This window comes from Balaenoptera acutorostrata, chromosome 6 (assembly GCF_949987535.1).
Source record: "Balaenoptera acutorostrata chromosome 6, mBalAcu1.1, whole genome shotgun sequence".
Lineage (NCBI taxonomy): Eukaryota > Metazoa > Chordata > Mammalia > Artiodactyla > Balaenopteridae > Balaenoptera > Balaenoptera acutorostrata.
In genome coordinates, this window is record NC_080069.1 from 87,695,307 (window position 1) to 87,708,508 (window position 13,202).

A 13,202-nucleotide genomic window follows, 5' to 3' on the forward strand; every position below is an offset into this window, starting at 1 on the left:
TTTTATTTATTTATTTTTAAATAAATACACAATAGCATGCACTCTCTAATGGGCCCTCTACTAATTTTTAACACACTGGAAACTACCAAACTATGAAGTTATACAAAAATTGGAATAAAACTTCTCTAATGGCTCTGTTTAACTGAAGAAAATCCTGAGACTGAAAGACAGTACATAAAAACAAATTGTTACATTTTACAACCACTTATCTATATGTATAAGGACTTTCCTAATGCTGTTCAAAACAAGTCAGAAATACAAACAATGGGGCTGGGGCTCAAAAGTAAGATTAGATCAGCTTTTTTTTTTTTTTGACAGCACCACAGCCTGTGGAATCTTAGTTCCCCGACTAGGGATGGAACCCCGGCCCTCAGCAGTGAAAGTGCAGAGTCCTAACCACTGGACCGCCAGGGAATTCCCTAGGTCAGCTTTTTTTTTAAAAAGCTACTTTTTTTGGTGTATGTGTTCGAGTTTAAAATTTTTGACCCAACCTCCCACCAGCACTATATTATCACACAAAATAAATATAAAATTACAAAAAGTGCTACTTAGGAATAAGAAGGGTATCCTGATTGTGTATAGGACTGACATGTAGCCTAACCTTGGGGATATGGCTATCAGGGAAAGCTTTGCAGAGGAAGTGACATTTAGGCTGAGACTGAAAGAGTGAGTTTATTTGAAGAAGAAGGTTTCAGACAGGGAATAATGTACACAAGGGGGTTGAAGTGGGAAAGCACTTGCACTATGAGGAACTGAAACAGACAGTACAGTGTGGTGGTGAAGTGCCCAGGCTCCAAAGTCAAATGGCCTGGGTTTGAATCCCAGCTATGCCCCCGACTTGCTGTGTGACCTTGGAAAAGTTACATAACCTCTCTGGACCTTGGTTTCCTCATTTATACCTACCTCATAGGGTGTTTGTAATTGTTCAGTAAATATTAGCTTATTATTATTCTGACTGGTGAGATTAAAATGAAGCGGTACTACAAGATGTTGGAGGGCCACAATATCATAGAGGTTTTTAGGCCCTATTAAAGATTTAGGATTCATTCTAAATGTAATGGAAAACTATTGAAGGATTTTAAGTAGGGGCGTGGCATCATGAAACTTGTGTTTTAAAACATTAATCAGTTGACAAATATTATGCTTCTGCTTTGTGGCAAAAAAAAAAGACTCTCATGAGCTAAACTTTTCCTATCAGTCCAGGCTTCTTTTCATTCTCTCCTTTGCCCCTTGATCTTTTCATATGTGATAGTCACTTTCTGGTAAGTATTAAGCCAATTCGAAGTTCAGCCCTCATAGGAGTGTTCTTCCCTTCCCCCTCCCGCTTCTCAAACACAGTGTCCCAGTGTCAGGGAAAGTCTACTACTTTTCCCTGGAAACATGGGAGTACAGCTGGTCTCCGTACTCTTTTTCTGCTGGTCTTCAATTGAGCTGTTTCACCCTGTTTATCTCTAATCCACCCCTGACTGTTAGTTTCTGTCCTTCTGGAATCCACTTGGGATCAACAAGGACCACCACCAACCTCCATTACTGCCATCATCTCAGTGGCTCAGGTGTCCCTTGGTCTTGCTGTCCTCACAGTACTCTAGGGCTACACAGAGACTGTTGAATCTCTGCATTTTAAATACAGACCACTGAGAATGAGCAGCATTTTGGGAGGAGTTTTACCCAGACACTTGCCTTCACAGATGCTCCTTCGTTGCCTACTCTCCCCTTCCCCACCTCCACATCAAACATAGAGCTTCTCCAAGGTTTGTACCTGCCATCAGGCTCAAAGGGTCTCAGATCACCTTCACACTATCTGAATATTTCTGTTACATCCTCCCACCTCCATACCCCTACTCTCAATGAAAGTGCTTTCTTTTGCTTCATTATTTTCTCTGGAGGGAGTTTCCCCTCTATCATATGGTTCTTCTTTATGGTGGAGAACATACTGGTGGAATGGCTACAAGGGAATACGATTGGATTTGGGAAACATGACTGGGGTTAGGATGTCTGTGAAACAAGTCCACATTAGTTTATTATTAAAATACCACCTCCATTTAAATTATTTGTTTATTGTCTGTCTCCACAAGATACAAGCTCCAAGAGGGGTGGGTCTCCCTTGTCTGTCTTCTTTACTGCTACATCTCCAGCACCTAGCACAGACTGCTACTCAACAAATATTTGTGGAAAGAATGAAAAAAATATGAGCAAACCAATAAATAATGAGTGACTTGTGCTATCGGCACTAGGATCCATTGGAGGACTCTGAGCAGAGGATTGAAGCAATCAGATTTGCAGGTCATCAAATGTCTTTGTATGGACTAAATGTTTATGTCCCCCTTACAAATTCACATGTTGAAACCCTAACCCCAATGTGATGCTATTAGGAAGTGGGGTCTTTGGAAGGTAATTAGGATTAGATGAGGTCATGGAGGTGGAGCCCTCATGAATGGGATTGTACCCTTATAAGGGTCATGATAGAGCTTGCTTCCCCCTCTGTTTTCCACCATCTGAGACTGCAACAAAAAGATGGCCATCTATGAACCAGGAACTGGGTCCTCACCAAACACTCAATCTACTGACTGGCATCTTGATTTGGACTTCCCAGCCTCCAGAGCCAAAAGAAATAATTCCTGCTATTTATAAGCCACCCAGTGTATGGTATTGTTATAGAAGCCCAAACGTATTAAGTCTTCAAGTTGTCACGTCATCACAAGCAGCAGTCTGTATTATCCTCCCAAGTAACAGTTATTAAATTAATTCTCAAGTATACGTATTTCAGTGGGAGAACTCATTACTGTAGATATTCAAATCTATGAACAACTTCCCCAGAAGAGCTGAGGAGATGTCAGCTAAGACTGCCTCCTCCTCTCTCTACATCACCTATTTTTACCCCCTCCATCTCCTCACACCGTAGCCCTTTCGTCAGCTGCACTAGTTAGCCATTGTAACCCTTTCCGAGAATTTCAGCTGAGATCTGGATACACAGCCCACTCTGATGTGGTATTTGCATTTCATGCTTAATTTGTCTATAACATTACAAATTCCACACTCCTACATTTCTACTGTTATAATCATAATACTATTTTGGTACTTCTCTTCTGCAAGTGAGATTAGCATTTCCATGTAAAATAGAAAAACTGTTGGTCGTCTCCCTAATGTGTCTAGGGGCTTCATCCAAGCCTGAAGTTTAAATTCTCAGCACCTGGGACAAGGCATCTGTTTACGTAGGTTTCTCAGTGCACTGAAGTGTTGCTGTGGACTCCTGCCTGGGTCTCTTTGTGTCAGAGGATGACCTGGCTGACTTTTCCTTTGATAAAACAGAAGGAACCTGAGATCAGAGACACTATTTGGGAGTTTTCTCCTAAAACAACATCTCTTGTTCCTAACCCTTATAGGATTTTCCAACAGAATGACAAAGCATGGAGGCTGCACCATTAAAGGAGGTGTCAGGAAGCCAGTCGGCCTAGTGTCCAGAATAAAGAAAGCTTAAGGGCTTTGCAGCTAGTGCTCACACCCAGAGCAGAATCAAGGGAGTGTCTCAGGAAGGGGCCTAGAAGAAGGCAGAAGAGCCCCCAACACATTTCCATCAAGATCGGGGACATTTACTCCTGATATTCATGAAGATTTCTGGTAATTGTGTGACTGTTGGTCTCATTTTATGAAATCTTGCTGTCAGAGAACTAAAGTTTTAAGCAGGACAAAGAAACAAACAAACTTTTCAGACAGGGTCAGGAACATGGAGAGAAACTTCCCAGATGACCTTTTTGGGCATATTTTTCAGTTCCATAACTCTAATTCTGACCTTAAAAATCTACAAGTTGTTCAACTCATTTCAGTGTCTGAAGAGTGAGGAATAAATTGGGAAACTGCATCACAATTTAGATGTATCCAGGCAAGAACCCAGACTGAGAAGACACTGGTGGAAGCTGGAAAAGAGGGAAGGAGGCCAAAATCACAGCTTGTGGAACTCCAAATTAACTCGTTTCAGGGTCATCTTAGCAAGGACTCTGGCTTGCATGTCAATCCACAGCCCTAATACCCTAACGGAGAGAAAAGTGTTAAGTCTTTACGTTGCGGGGGTAGGGGCAGCTGTTTCCCCAGAAATCACCTGAGGTTGAGAAGGCAACAGTGAGAACCTGGGGCTCCTCTCGACCTCCAGAACCTTCTCTCTGGTCTTCTGGCACCTGGCATGTCCCAGGGATTTAATCCTGATCCAGTCTACTCATCTTTACCTGCTCTTTTTCAGCATGGCCAATATTCCTCTCCCTTTACCTCATCCCTTCAAAGCAGGCTCTGGGCTAAGGGAGTTCAGGATGCCTTTATGTGATATCCTTTCCCACGGCTGCCATCCCACTGAGCTGTCTGCCGCTCCAAGCCATGCCCAAATGTCAGGAAACTGAGCCCATTTTTCCTACGTTGAAGCAGACGACTTAAAAGGAATAATATTGTAATGAAATTATAGATACTTTTTCTATCTTAAAAAATTTCAGTATGGTGGTATTATAATAAATAAAATAATATTTTCTTTAAATATTTTATAAATTCCTAAGTATATTTTTCCTAAAATAAAATAAACAAGTATATATTTAAATACTTTTATAAAAATGAATAGCTTAAACATAAACACTTAACCTATTGCTATAACAAAATACTATCTTTATGTAAAAATTTCAGGAAAAAGTTTTTCCACACATATTCTAAATATACCCTAATCATGCTTCTATCCTCTCTATCCCAGCCTAACTCCCACTAGAATGTTAAGTCCCTCCTCCGCAATGATGTGAGTCCTCCCCATCCTGCCAGAATATAAGCTTCATGCGAGCAGGTACTCCTTTTTTGTTCACCACTCTATACCTAGCTCCAAGAACAATGCTTGATAAACAGTAGTCACTCAATAAATATTGCTGAATAAGTGAATGTACATCTGCATGCATCTTTACCCAAAGACGGGAACACTAAAGAAAGAAATCAAGTGGAGGAAATAAGAATGCATATGTTACTTGGGTCTTGTTACAGTATTAATAATGGATAACATTTATTAAGCACTCATTAGGTAAATACGCTAGGCACTATGCTAAACACTTGATATGTAAAAATATGATACAGACACTATTATTAATTTTATTTTTTAAAAATCTGGAGAAAACAATTTTTGAGTAGTATTGTTATTATGTACCTACATATAATATCTTTTTTAATTTAGCAAAGTACTACACCATCTTCATGAGTTACTCTTCATAATAAAATTATAGAATAAAACAGTGTTAAAGTCCTTCTTACTCGGATTCTCAAAGTCACAAAGGAAGTAAAAGAGGTGCAATAAGGATTTTGATTCCTTAATTCTAGTATGTGGCCAAAGCAGCTCAAATTTCTTCCCAGAAGACAAATACAAACATCTGTGGTACTGTTGCCCATGTCACAAGGTTCTGGTGGGGGAAAGTTAATAAGCGCTTACAAAATTCTTTGTAAATACAAAGTGGTATAGAAATGCAAAACATCTGCAACAACAGTAATTAGTTCTAATCACCATCTCTTTTCTGTGTGCAGCTGTCTCTCAAAATTCACTTTGGGAGTTTAATCACCCCATCTCAACAAATAAAGTAACCTCCCTCCTTCTCAGACCCTACTAAGAAGCTGTCCCTCATTCCTCCCCCCAGCCATGCCCAAGTCACCCTCCACCCCCTACACACGTCCTTCTCCCACATGATGAGCAAAGGCTGAATGTTGACATCAATAAGAAAAAAGAGTTCAGATTGAGCCTTGAGCCATTAAAACACTTGAATTTTAAATAAAATTGGGCACGAGGTCCTGGATAAATATACAGACATTTCAAAATAGAACTCCCCCCCCTCCCCTACACAGGTAGAGAACTTTTCCTCCCTCTGAGTTCCAGTAATGCTCAGGTAACTATGCTAAAATACCAGGTTGATAAATTATTGTTTATTTAGCAATGTAAGGCTCATAATAAACACTGAATGACTATGGCAATCATGACACTGATCAATTCAGCATTCATGTTTGTACTGTCTATGGCTTCTTGAGTAGTTGTAAAAGACCATATGGCCCACAAAACCAAAAATATTTACTATCTGGTCCTTTATAGAAGTGGTTTGTCAACCCTTAATAGGGTATGAATATAGGTAGAGAAAAGGCTGAGGCCGGAGTCCTAGGGCGCTCCAATATGATAAGAAATATGAGATAAAAAATATGAGGAGGAGCAGTTCATGACATACGCAGGAAACCAGGGGAATGTGGCGTCTCCAAAGTCAAGTGAACATCGTTTTGAAGGTCCCAAGGAGTGATCGACTATGTTAATATTGCCTAGTGGACAAGCAAGATGGGGACTTAGAATTAAATGCTGAGTTTCATAAACTGGAGGCCACTGGTGGCCTTCACAAGAGCATTCTCAGTGGAATGGCAGGAATGAAAGTCTAATTGATGTAGTAGGTTCAGGAAAAAATGGGGAGAGAGGCACTGGAAACAGATAAGAGTTATGCTAGGAGAACAGAGAAAAGAGTCATAAATTGAAAATGGTTGTAGAATAGAGTACATTTCTGTACTGTTTGTGGTTTGTAGTTCTGTGATTTGTAGTTCTGTGGTTTGTTTTTTGTTAAGATGGTATATCACAGCATGCTTGTGTGCTGATGAGAATATGGGAATGATCCAGTAGAGATGAGAATGACGATGAAGATGAAGATGGGCAAGGAGAAGAGGTTAAATTATGATACACTGTGGAAACTGCATCCTTACTGGAAAGGGATAGAGTTTCAGCAGTTGGGTGAAGAGACTCCCTGTGTCAAACATCTAGGGTAAGCAAGGGTCCTCAAAAAAGAAAGGGAACAATTTATTTGAAACAGAACAATTAAGGTGGGCCCTGAGGCAGACAGCTATCTGGCCTCACTCCTGTAAAAGGTAGTGGTTTTCACCTAATGTTAAGGGCCAGGAAGGGAAGACCTTGGCTGAGCTGTCCAGGGATGGAAAGCATCCTACAGACTCTGAAAACAAATCTGACTTGAAAGCCATGTTGCCTGCAATACGCAGACAGCACTCCCTAGGTTGGTTTTCCTTTTGTTATCCTTTACTAACATCTCATTCAGATATTCCAGCTTTCGATAGAGAATCTCACAAAAACCGTATGTCCACGTGAGAATCCGCATGGTAAAAGAGCACAATCTCCTTGAGGTCAGGGCAGTGAGGGAAACTGTGATCAGGAAAGGGTGAATGAATTCCACAGGTGGTGCCTAGCCACAAAGTCCACACAGCCCTTGATTTTCACTCCTTAAAAATTTTGTGGGGCTTCCCTGGTGGCGCAGTGGTTGAGAATCTGCCTGCTAATGCAGGGGACACGGGTTCGAGCCCTGGTCTGGGAAGATCCCACATGCCACGGAGCAGCTGGGCCCGTGAGCCACAATTGCTGAGCCTGCGCGTCTGGAGCCTGTGCCCCGCGATGGGAGGGGCCGCGATAGAGAAAGGCCCGCGCACCGCGATGAAGAGCGGTCCCCGCACCGCGATGAAGAGTGGCCCCCGCTTGCCGCAACTGGAGAAAGCCCTCGCACGAACCAAAGACCCAACACAGCCAAAAATAGATAAATAAATAAATAAATAAATAAATAAATAAATAAATAAATAAATAAAAAAGAAAAGAAAATCCTTAAAAAAAAAAAAAAAATTTGTGTCGTATTTAATTAAGAGGAAAACTCACAAATTCATAGAAGATGAGGGACATAAAGGAGGGACAATTACTAGTAAGATCATGGGTATAAAGGCATACAGTTTCTCTTATAAAACAAAACTCTGAACTTTCATGGTTTAACTCTCCAGAAAGACTCTCCAGGAAGGGAGGGGAAGTTCAGCAACCCTGTCCCCTTAGTTTCTCCTTCCCAGGTGGGTTCTTTAAACCCAAGAACTGTAACTGACCCCAAGAGTACAATGTTCTTTCTTTCACATTCTGTTACAAGTGTAGTACTCATAAGTTCTCCTGCCTTTGCAGGGTAGAGACAGACTAGAATATTCAAAAGCCTTTCCAGGGCTTCCCTGGTGGCGCAGTGGTTGAGAATCTGCCTGCCAATGCAGGGGACACGGGTTCAAGCCCTGGTCTGGGAAGATCCCACATGCCGTGGAGCAACTAGGCCCATGAGCCACAACTACTGAGCCTGCACGTCTGGAGCCTGTGCTCCGCAACAAGAGAGGCCGCGATAGTGAGAGGCCCGTGCACCGCGATGAAGAGTGGCCCCCACTTGCCGCAACTAGAGAAAGCCCTCGCACAGAAACGAAGACCCAACACAGCCATAAATAAATAAATAAATAAAATTTTTTTTAAAAAAAAGCCTTTCCAGGAGACTGGGGGAGAATGAAGCTAACAGAAACTGCAGAAGCAGGAAAACAGAAATATAAAATCTAGGCACATGGGCTTTGAAGCCAGATGATCCTGGATTTAAATCATGGCTCTGCCACTTATTGGTTATATAACCTTGAGCAGGTTACTCAACCCCCCTGAAGCACAGTTTCTTCATCTATAAAGTGAGTAAATTTCTACCTACCTGTGTCAGTTCAGGTCCAAGAAGTAGACACCAAGATCAGACTAGACTTGCAAGAAACTGGGGGAAATGCCTGTGGAAAAAAATGGGGAGAAAGCTAGAGAAGGCTGAGATCTGCCAGACAGTGACACACATCTAACCCATGAGAAGGAGAGAGGCAAAGAAGGAAGGTAGGAGGGGCCTTAGAATGCCATGAAGCTTTCAGAGAGTATCTGAAAGCTGATGTAGAATTCTCAGGCCAAAATCATCTGTCAGAGGCATCCTCTGTCTCACAGGAATGGGCCTGCTGTGTACCACCACTGTCTGGAAAAAGACCACAGGAACCGTGGCCTCGGAGCAAATGTGGTGGTGTATGTAGATCAGAGCAGGTGGGGCATCAACTACGCTGCCCCCAGTAGGAGATCTAAGAGGCACATTCCCATGGCCACACACATCTCCTTCTCCACAGGGGCCTGGGGAGCAGCTCCTCCAACGTTCCACGGGGCCTCTCTTCCTAAGGAAGGGCCCGCTGAGTGGAAAAAACTACAGCCCTCATCACTGCTGCTGATCTCAGGCCTGCAACTGGTACTCATACTCTGCCTCCTCCTTTCTAAATTCCCCTCACTGTCATCTGTCACCTTGGCTGGTCTTGTTGATTCACCTGGTAGTGTGACCTGAGCCTTCATTCCTGAAGTAGGTAATCATGCTGTGGGTAACCACATCCTTCTCAGACTAGAGTTGCTGCGTGTGTCCATTCAAGAGGGCAAGGAAATACCAGGAAATGCCCAACTGCATCACAGAGATTCCACACATATTCCCGCCCTGTCCCCATTGGGTAAAAACACCCTTACCTTCTCCTGCTGATCAGGGTCGATTACTTCTGCCAATATGGTGGCTCTTCTCTCAGGCTGGTCCCTGGACACAGGAGTCCAAAATGCCCTGGTGGCAGCCATCGCTTATATTTCAGTAGGATCCTTGCTGTGTCCCCTGGCAAGAGTACACCTTCTTTAGAGATCAGAAGCTCCAACTCTACAAAGCTCAGAGGTGCAGGGATAGAAAGTACAAAATCCCCCACTGGGTCATTGTGAGTAATGGTAAGTGGGGTTACTTCTGCTTGTACCCCTTGCTTCCCAGAGCCATGTATTCTTCCCATACACACACTGGCACTTTAGCTGTGCCTTTAAAAGGCTATTCAACATTTTCTGAGACCAGCTGCCCCTGGCTGGTATAGTATGTGATATGACCAGTGGACCTATGATCATGGGCCCACTCCACGCTTCCTTTACTATGAAGAGGTTCCCATGTTTGGATGCTAAGCTGTGTGAGAATCCCTGCCTATAGATCAGGCATTCCATAAGCCCCTAAACAGTGATGCTGGCTGAGCCATTACAGGCAGGAAATGCAAACCCATACCCCAAATAAGTCATATATTCCTGTGAGGATGAACCACTGGCTGAGCCATTGTGGGAGAGGCCCAAAGCAGTTGACTTGCCACCAAGTAGCTGGTTGGTCTCCTCAAGGAAAAGTGCCCTATCAAGGGCTCAGCATTGGTCTCTATTGCTGACAGGTTGAATATTCAGAGGCAGCAGGACCCAGAATTCCAAAGGCCTGCGAAGTGATTGTCTCACTGGAGCTTAACATATGCCCATACCGCATCATTTCCTACCACTGACACTTCCAACACCATAGGATCTTCCAGATCCTATTGGCAGAGACTTTCCTTTTCTAGGTCTCACTCAAAGCTGGCAGCCTTCGGTCACTCTATGTGAGCCAGAGCAATGAACCTAGTTGTAGAAAATATTGCTTTCCAAACCCAAAGAGGACTACTGGTGCTGTGCTTCCATCATTGTGGTAGGGGATACAAGATGCAGTGATTTGTTTTTTACTTTGGAGAGCTATCCCAACATACTCCTGACCATTGGAATCCTAAAAACTTCACTGAAATGGCAGGTTCCTGAATCTTTGTAGGGTTTTTCTCCCATCCTCTAGAGCACATCAGCATGCCATCAATGAAATGGATCAGTGTGATGGTCTGTGGAATGCCCAAGCAGTCCAGATCTCATCAAGCTATATTATGACCGGGCAGGAAAGCTGACATAGCCCTGACGCCAAAATGTAAAGAATATTGTTGGCCATCCCTCGTGAATACAAACTGTTATGACCCTCTTTTCTGATTAGAACTGAAAAGAATGCTTTTGTCAAATCAATGGCCGTATACCATGTACCTGAAGCCTTATTGATCTACTCTAGCAATTAGATCATATCTGGCACAGTAGCTATGATGAAGGCTACTGCTTTGTTTAAGGCAGCAATGGTCTTCAGTCGTGCTCCAGGGATGTGATATTGTTTCCGATTTACTATCGTGGCTGGGAGAGGAAGGAAGATGAAGGAACAATTTCAAAGCTTCCCACTTGGCCTTCCTCACTATACCTTTTACCCCACAGACTAAGAACCCAACATGAGGGCTACCCTAACATGCAACTATATCAATGCAATCAGGAACGGGAGAAATGACCACTGAGTGTATCCACAAACCCAGCAGGCCCACTTGGAGCCAGACGTGAGCAAGGACTTCATTTATTACGTGGTCCCTATAGGCCTATTAGAGGTCCACTCTATTAGAACTATGCTGATGCTTTGGGTCTCCAGGTATCAATGTCAACTCAGACTGTGGGTCTAAAAATGTCTGGGTATTTTCCCTTTCCCAATATACAATCACCCAAGTAAATGTCCACAGGTCCCTTTGGGAAAAGAACTAGGGAAATCATCATAGTACATACCTGCCATGCTTTGCTACCTATTTTTCTCCTGGGGACATCATGCTCTATTACCATCTCCACAACTCCATGCAGCTCAAGTCCCTTGGCTGTTCCCTCAGACCCTGAAGGTCATTACAATTATTATGGCCTCTATTACAATGAAGCTCCTCATCCCCATGGATATTTATGAACTCAGCTCTGCGACCACCTCGCCTACAATTAGCCCTGACCTGTAGAGAAGAGCCACCACTGTGATGCTAGTGCTACTCTCACCAGTGCTTTCCTGATGGCCTTGGTGAATGGTGTGTTTCCTGAGCTCTCTCATGGAATACAATCAATGGATATGTTTTGTATCCTCACATAATATAGTCATTCGTCCTTGGCCACTTTCCTCAGCCTTCTACTATCTGCCAAGATAGCTCAAGCGTTTCTACTTCACTCAACACTGGGCATCACTTTCTTTCTTTTTTTTTTTTACTATTTAGTTTTAAGAGTTTTTCATAGCTCGGACCTTCAAGATGGCAGAGGAGTAAGACGTGGAGATCACCTTGCCCCCCACAAATACATCAGAAATACATCTACACGTGGAACAACTCCTACTGAACACTGGCATTAGACCTCAGACTTCCCAAAAGGCGAGAAACTCCCCAAGTACCTGGGTAGGGCAAAAGAAAAAAGAAAAAACAGAGACAAAAGAATAGGGACAGGACCTGCACCTCGGGGAGGGAGCTGTGAAGGAGGAAAAGTTTCCACACACTAGGAAGTCCCTTCACTGGCTGAGATGGGGGTGGCGGAGGGGAAGCTTCGGAGCCACGGAGGAGAGCACAGCAACAGGGGTGCAGAGGGCGAAGCGGAGAGATTCCCACACAGAGAATCGGGGCCGACCAGCACTCACCAGCCTGAGAGGCTTCTCTGCTCACCCGCCAGGGCGGGCGGGGGCTGGGAGCTGAGGCTCGGGCTTCAGAGGTCGGATCCCAGGGAGGGGACTGGGGTTGGCTGCGTGAACATAGCCTGAAGGGGGCTAGTGCACCACAGCTAGCCGGGGGGGAGTCCGGGAAAAAGTCTGTAACTGCCTAAGAGCCAAGAGACCATTGTTTCGGGTGCGCGAGGAGAGGGGATTCAGAGCACCACCTAAACGAGCTCCAGAGACGGGCATGAGATGCTAAGGCTGCTGCTGCAGCCACCAAGAAGCCTGTGTGCAAGCACAGGTCACTCTCCACACCTCCCCTCCCGGGAACCTGTGATCCAGGGACAACTTCCCCGGGAGAACACACGGCGCGCCTCAGGCTGGTGCAACGTCACACCGGCCTCTGCCACCACAGGCTCACCCCACATTCCGTACCCCTCCCTCCCCCCAGCCTGAGTGAGCCAGAGCCCCCTAATCAGCTGCTATTTTAACCCCATCCTGTTTGAGCAAAGAACAGATGCCCCCAGGTGACCTACACACAGAGGCGAGGCCAAATCCAAAGCTGAACCCCAGGAGCTGCACGAAGAAAGAAGAGAAAGGGAAATCTCTCCCAGCAGCCTCACGAGCAGCGGATTAAATCTCCACAATCAACTTGATGTACCCTGCATCTGTGGAATACCTGAATAGACAACGAATCATCCCAAATTGAGGCGGTGGACTTTGGGAGCAACTGTAGACTTGGGGTTTGCTGTAAGCGACTGACTGGTTTCTGGTTTTAATCTTTATCTTAGTTTAGTATTTAGCATTTATTTTCATTGGTAAATTTGTTTACTGATTTGGTTGCTCTCTTCCTTTTTTTTTTTTATATAGAGATATTTTTTCTTCCCTTTTTCTCTTTTTGTGAGTGTGTACATGTATGCTTCTTTGTGTGAGTTTGTCTGTATAGTTGTTACCATTTGTCCTAGGGTTCTGTCTGTCCTTTTTGTTTGTTTGTTTTAGTATAGTTTTTAGCGCTTGTTATCATTGGTAGAT

The 13,202-nt window shown here is 43.9% G+C and overlaps 1 protein-coding gene across 2 annotated transcripts in view; it reads right to left on the minus strand.

Moving 5' to 3' along the window:
* SPATA31F3 (SPATA31 subfamily F member 3) overlaps positions 1-13,202 on the minus strand; it is a 63,815-nt gene that overhangs the window by 39,272 nt on the left and 11,341 nt on the right. For both annotated transcript variants that reach the window (XR_009008629.1, XR_009008628.1), the window contains exons 2-3: positions 9,356-9,491; positions 8,529-8,598 (exon numbers count right to left, since the gene is read on the minus strand). The gene's annotated coding sequence lies outside the window, so the exon portion shown is untranslated. The remainder of the gene's footprint in view (positions 1-8,528; positions 8,599-9,355; positions 9,492-13,202) is intronic.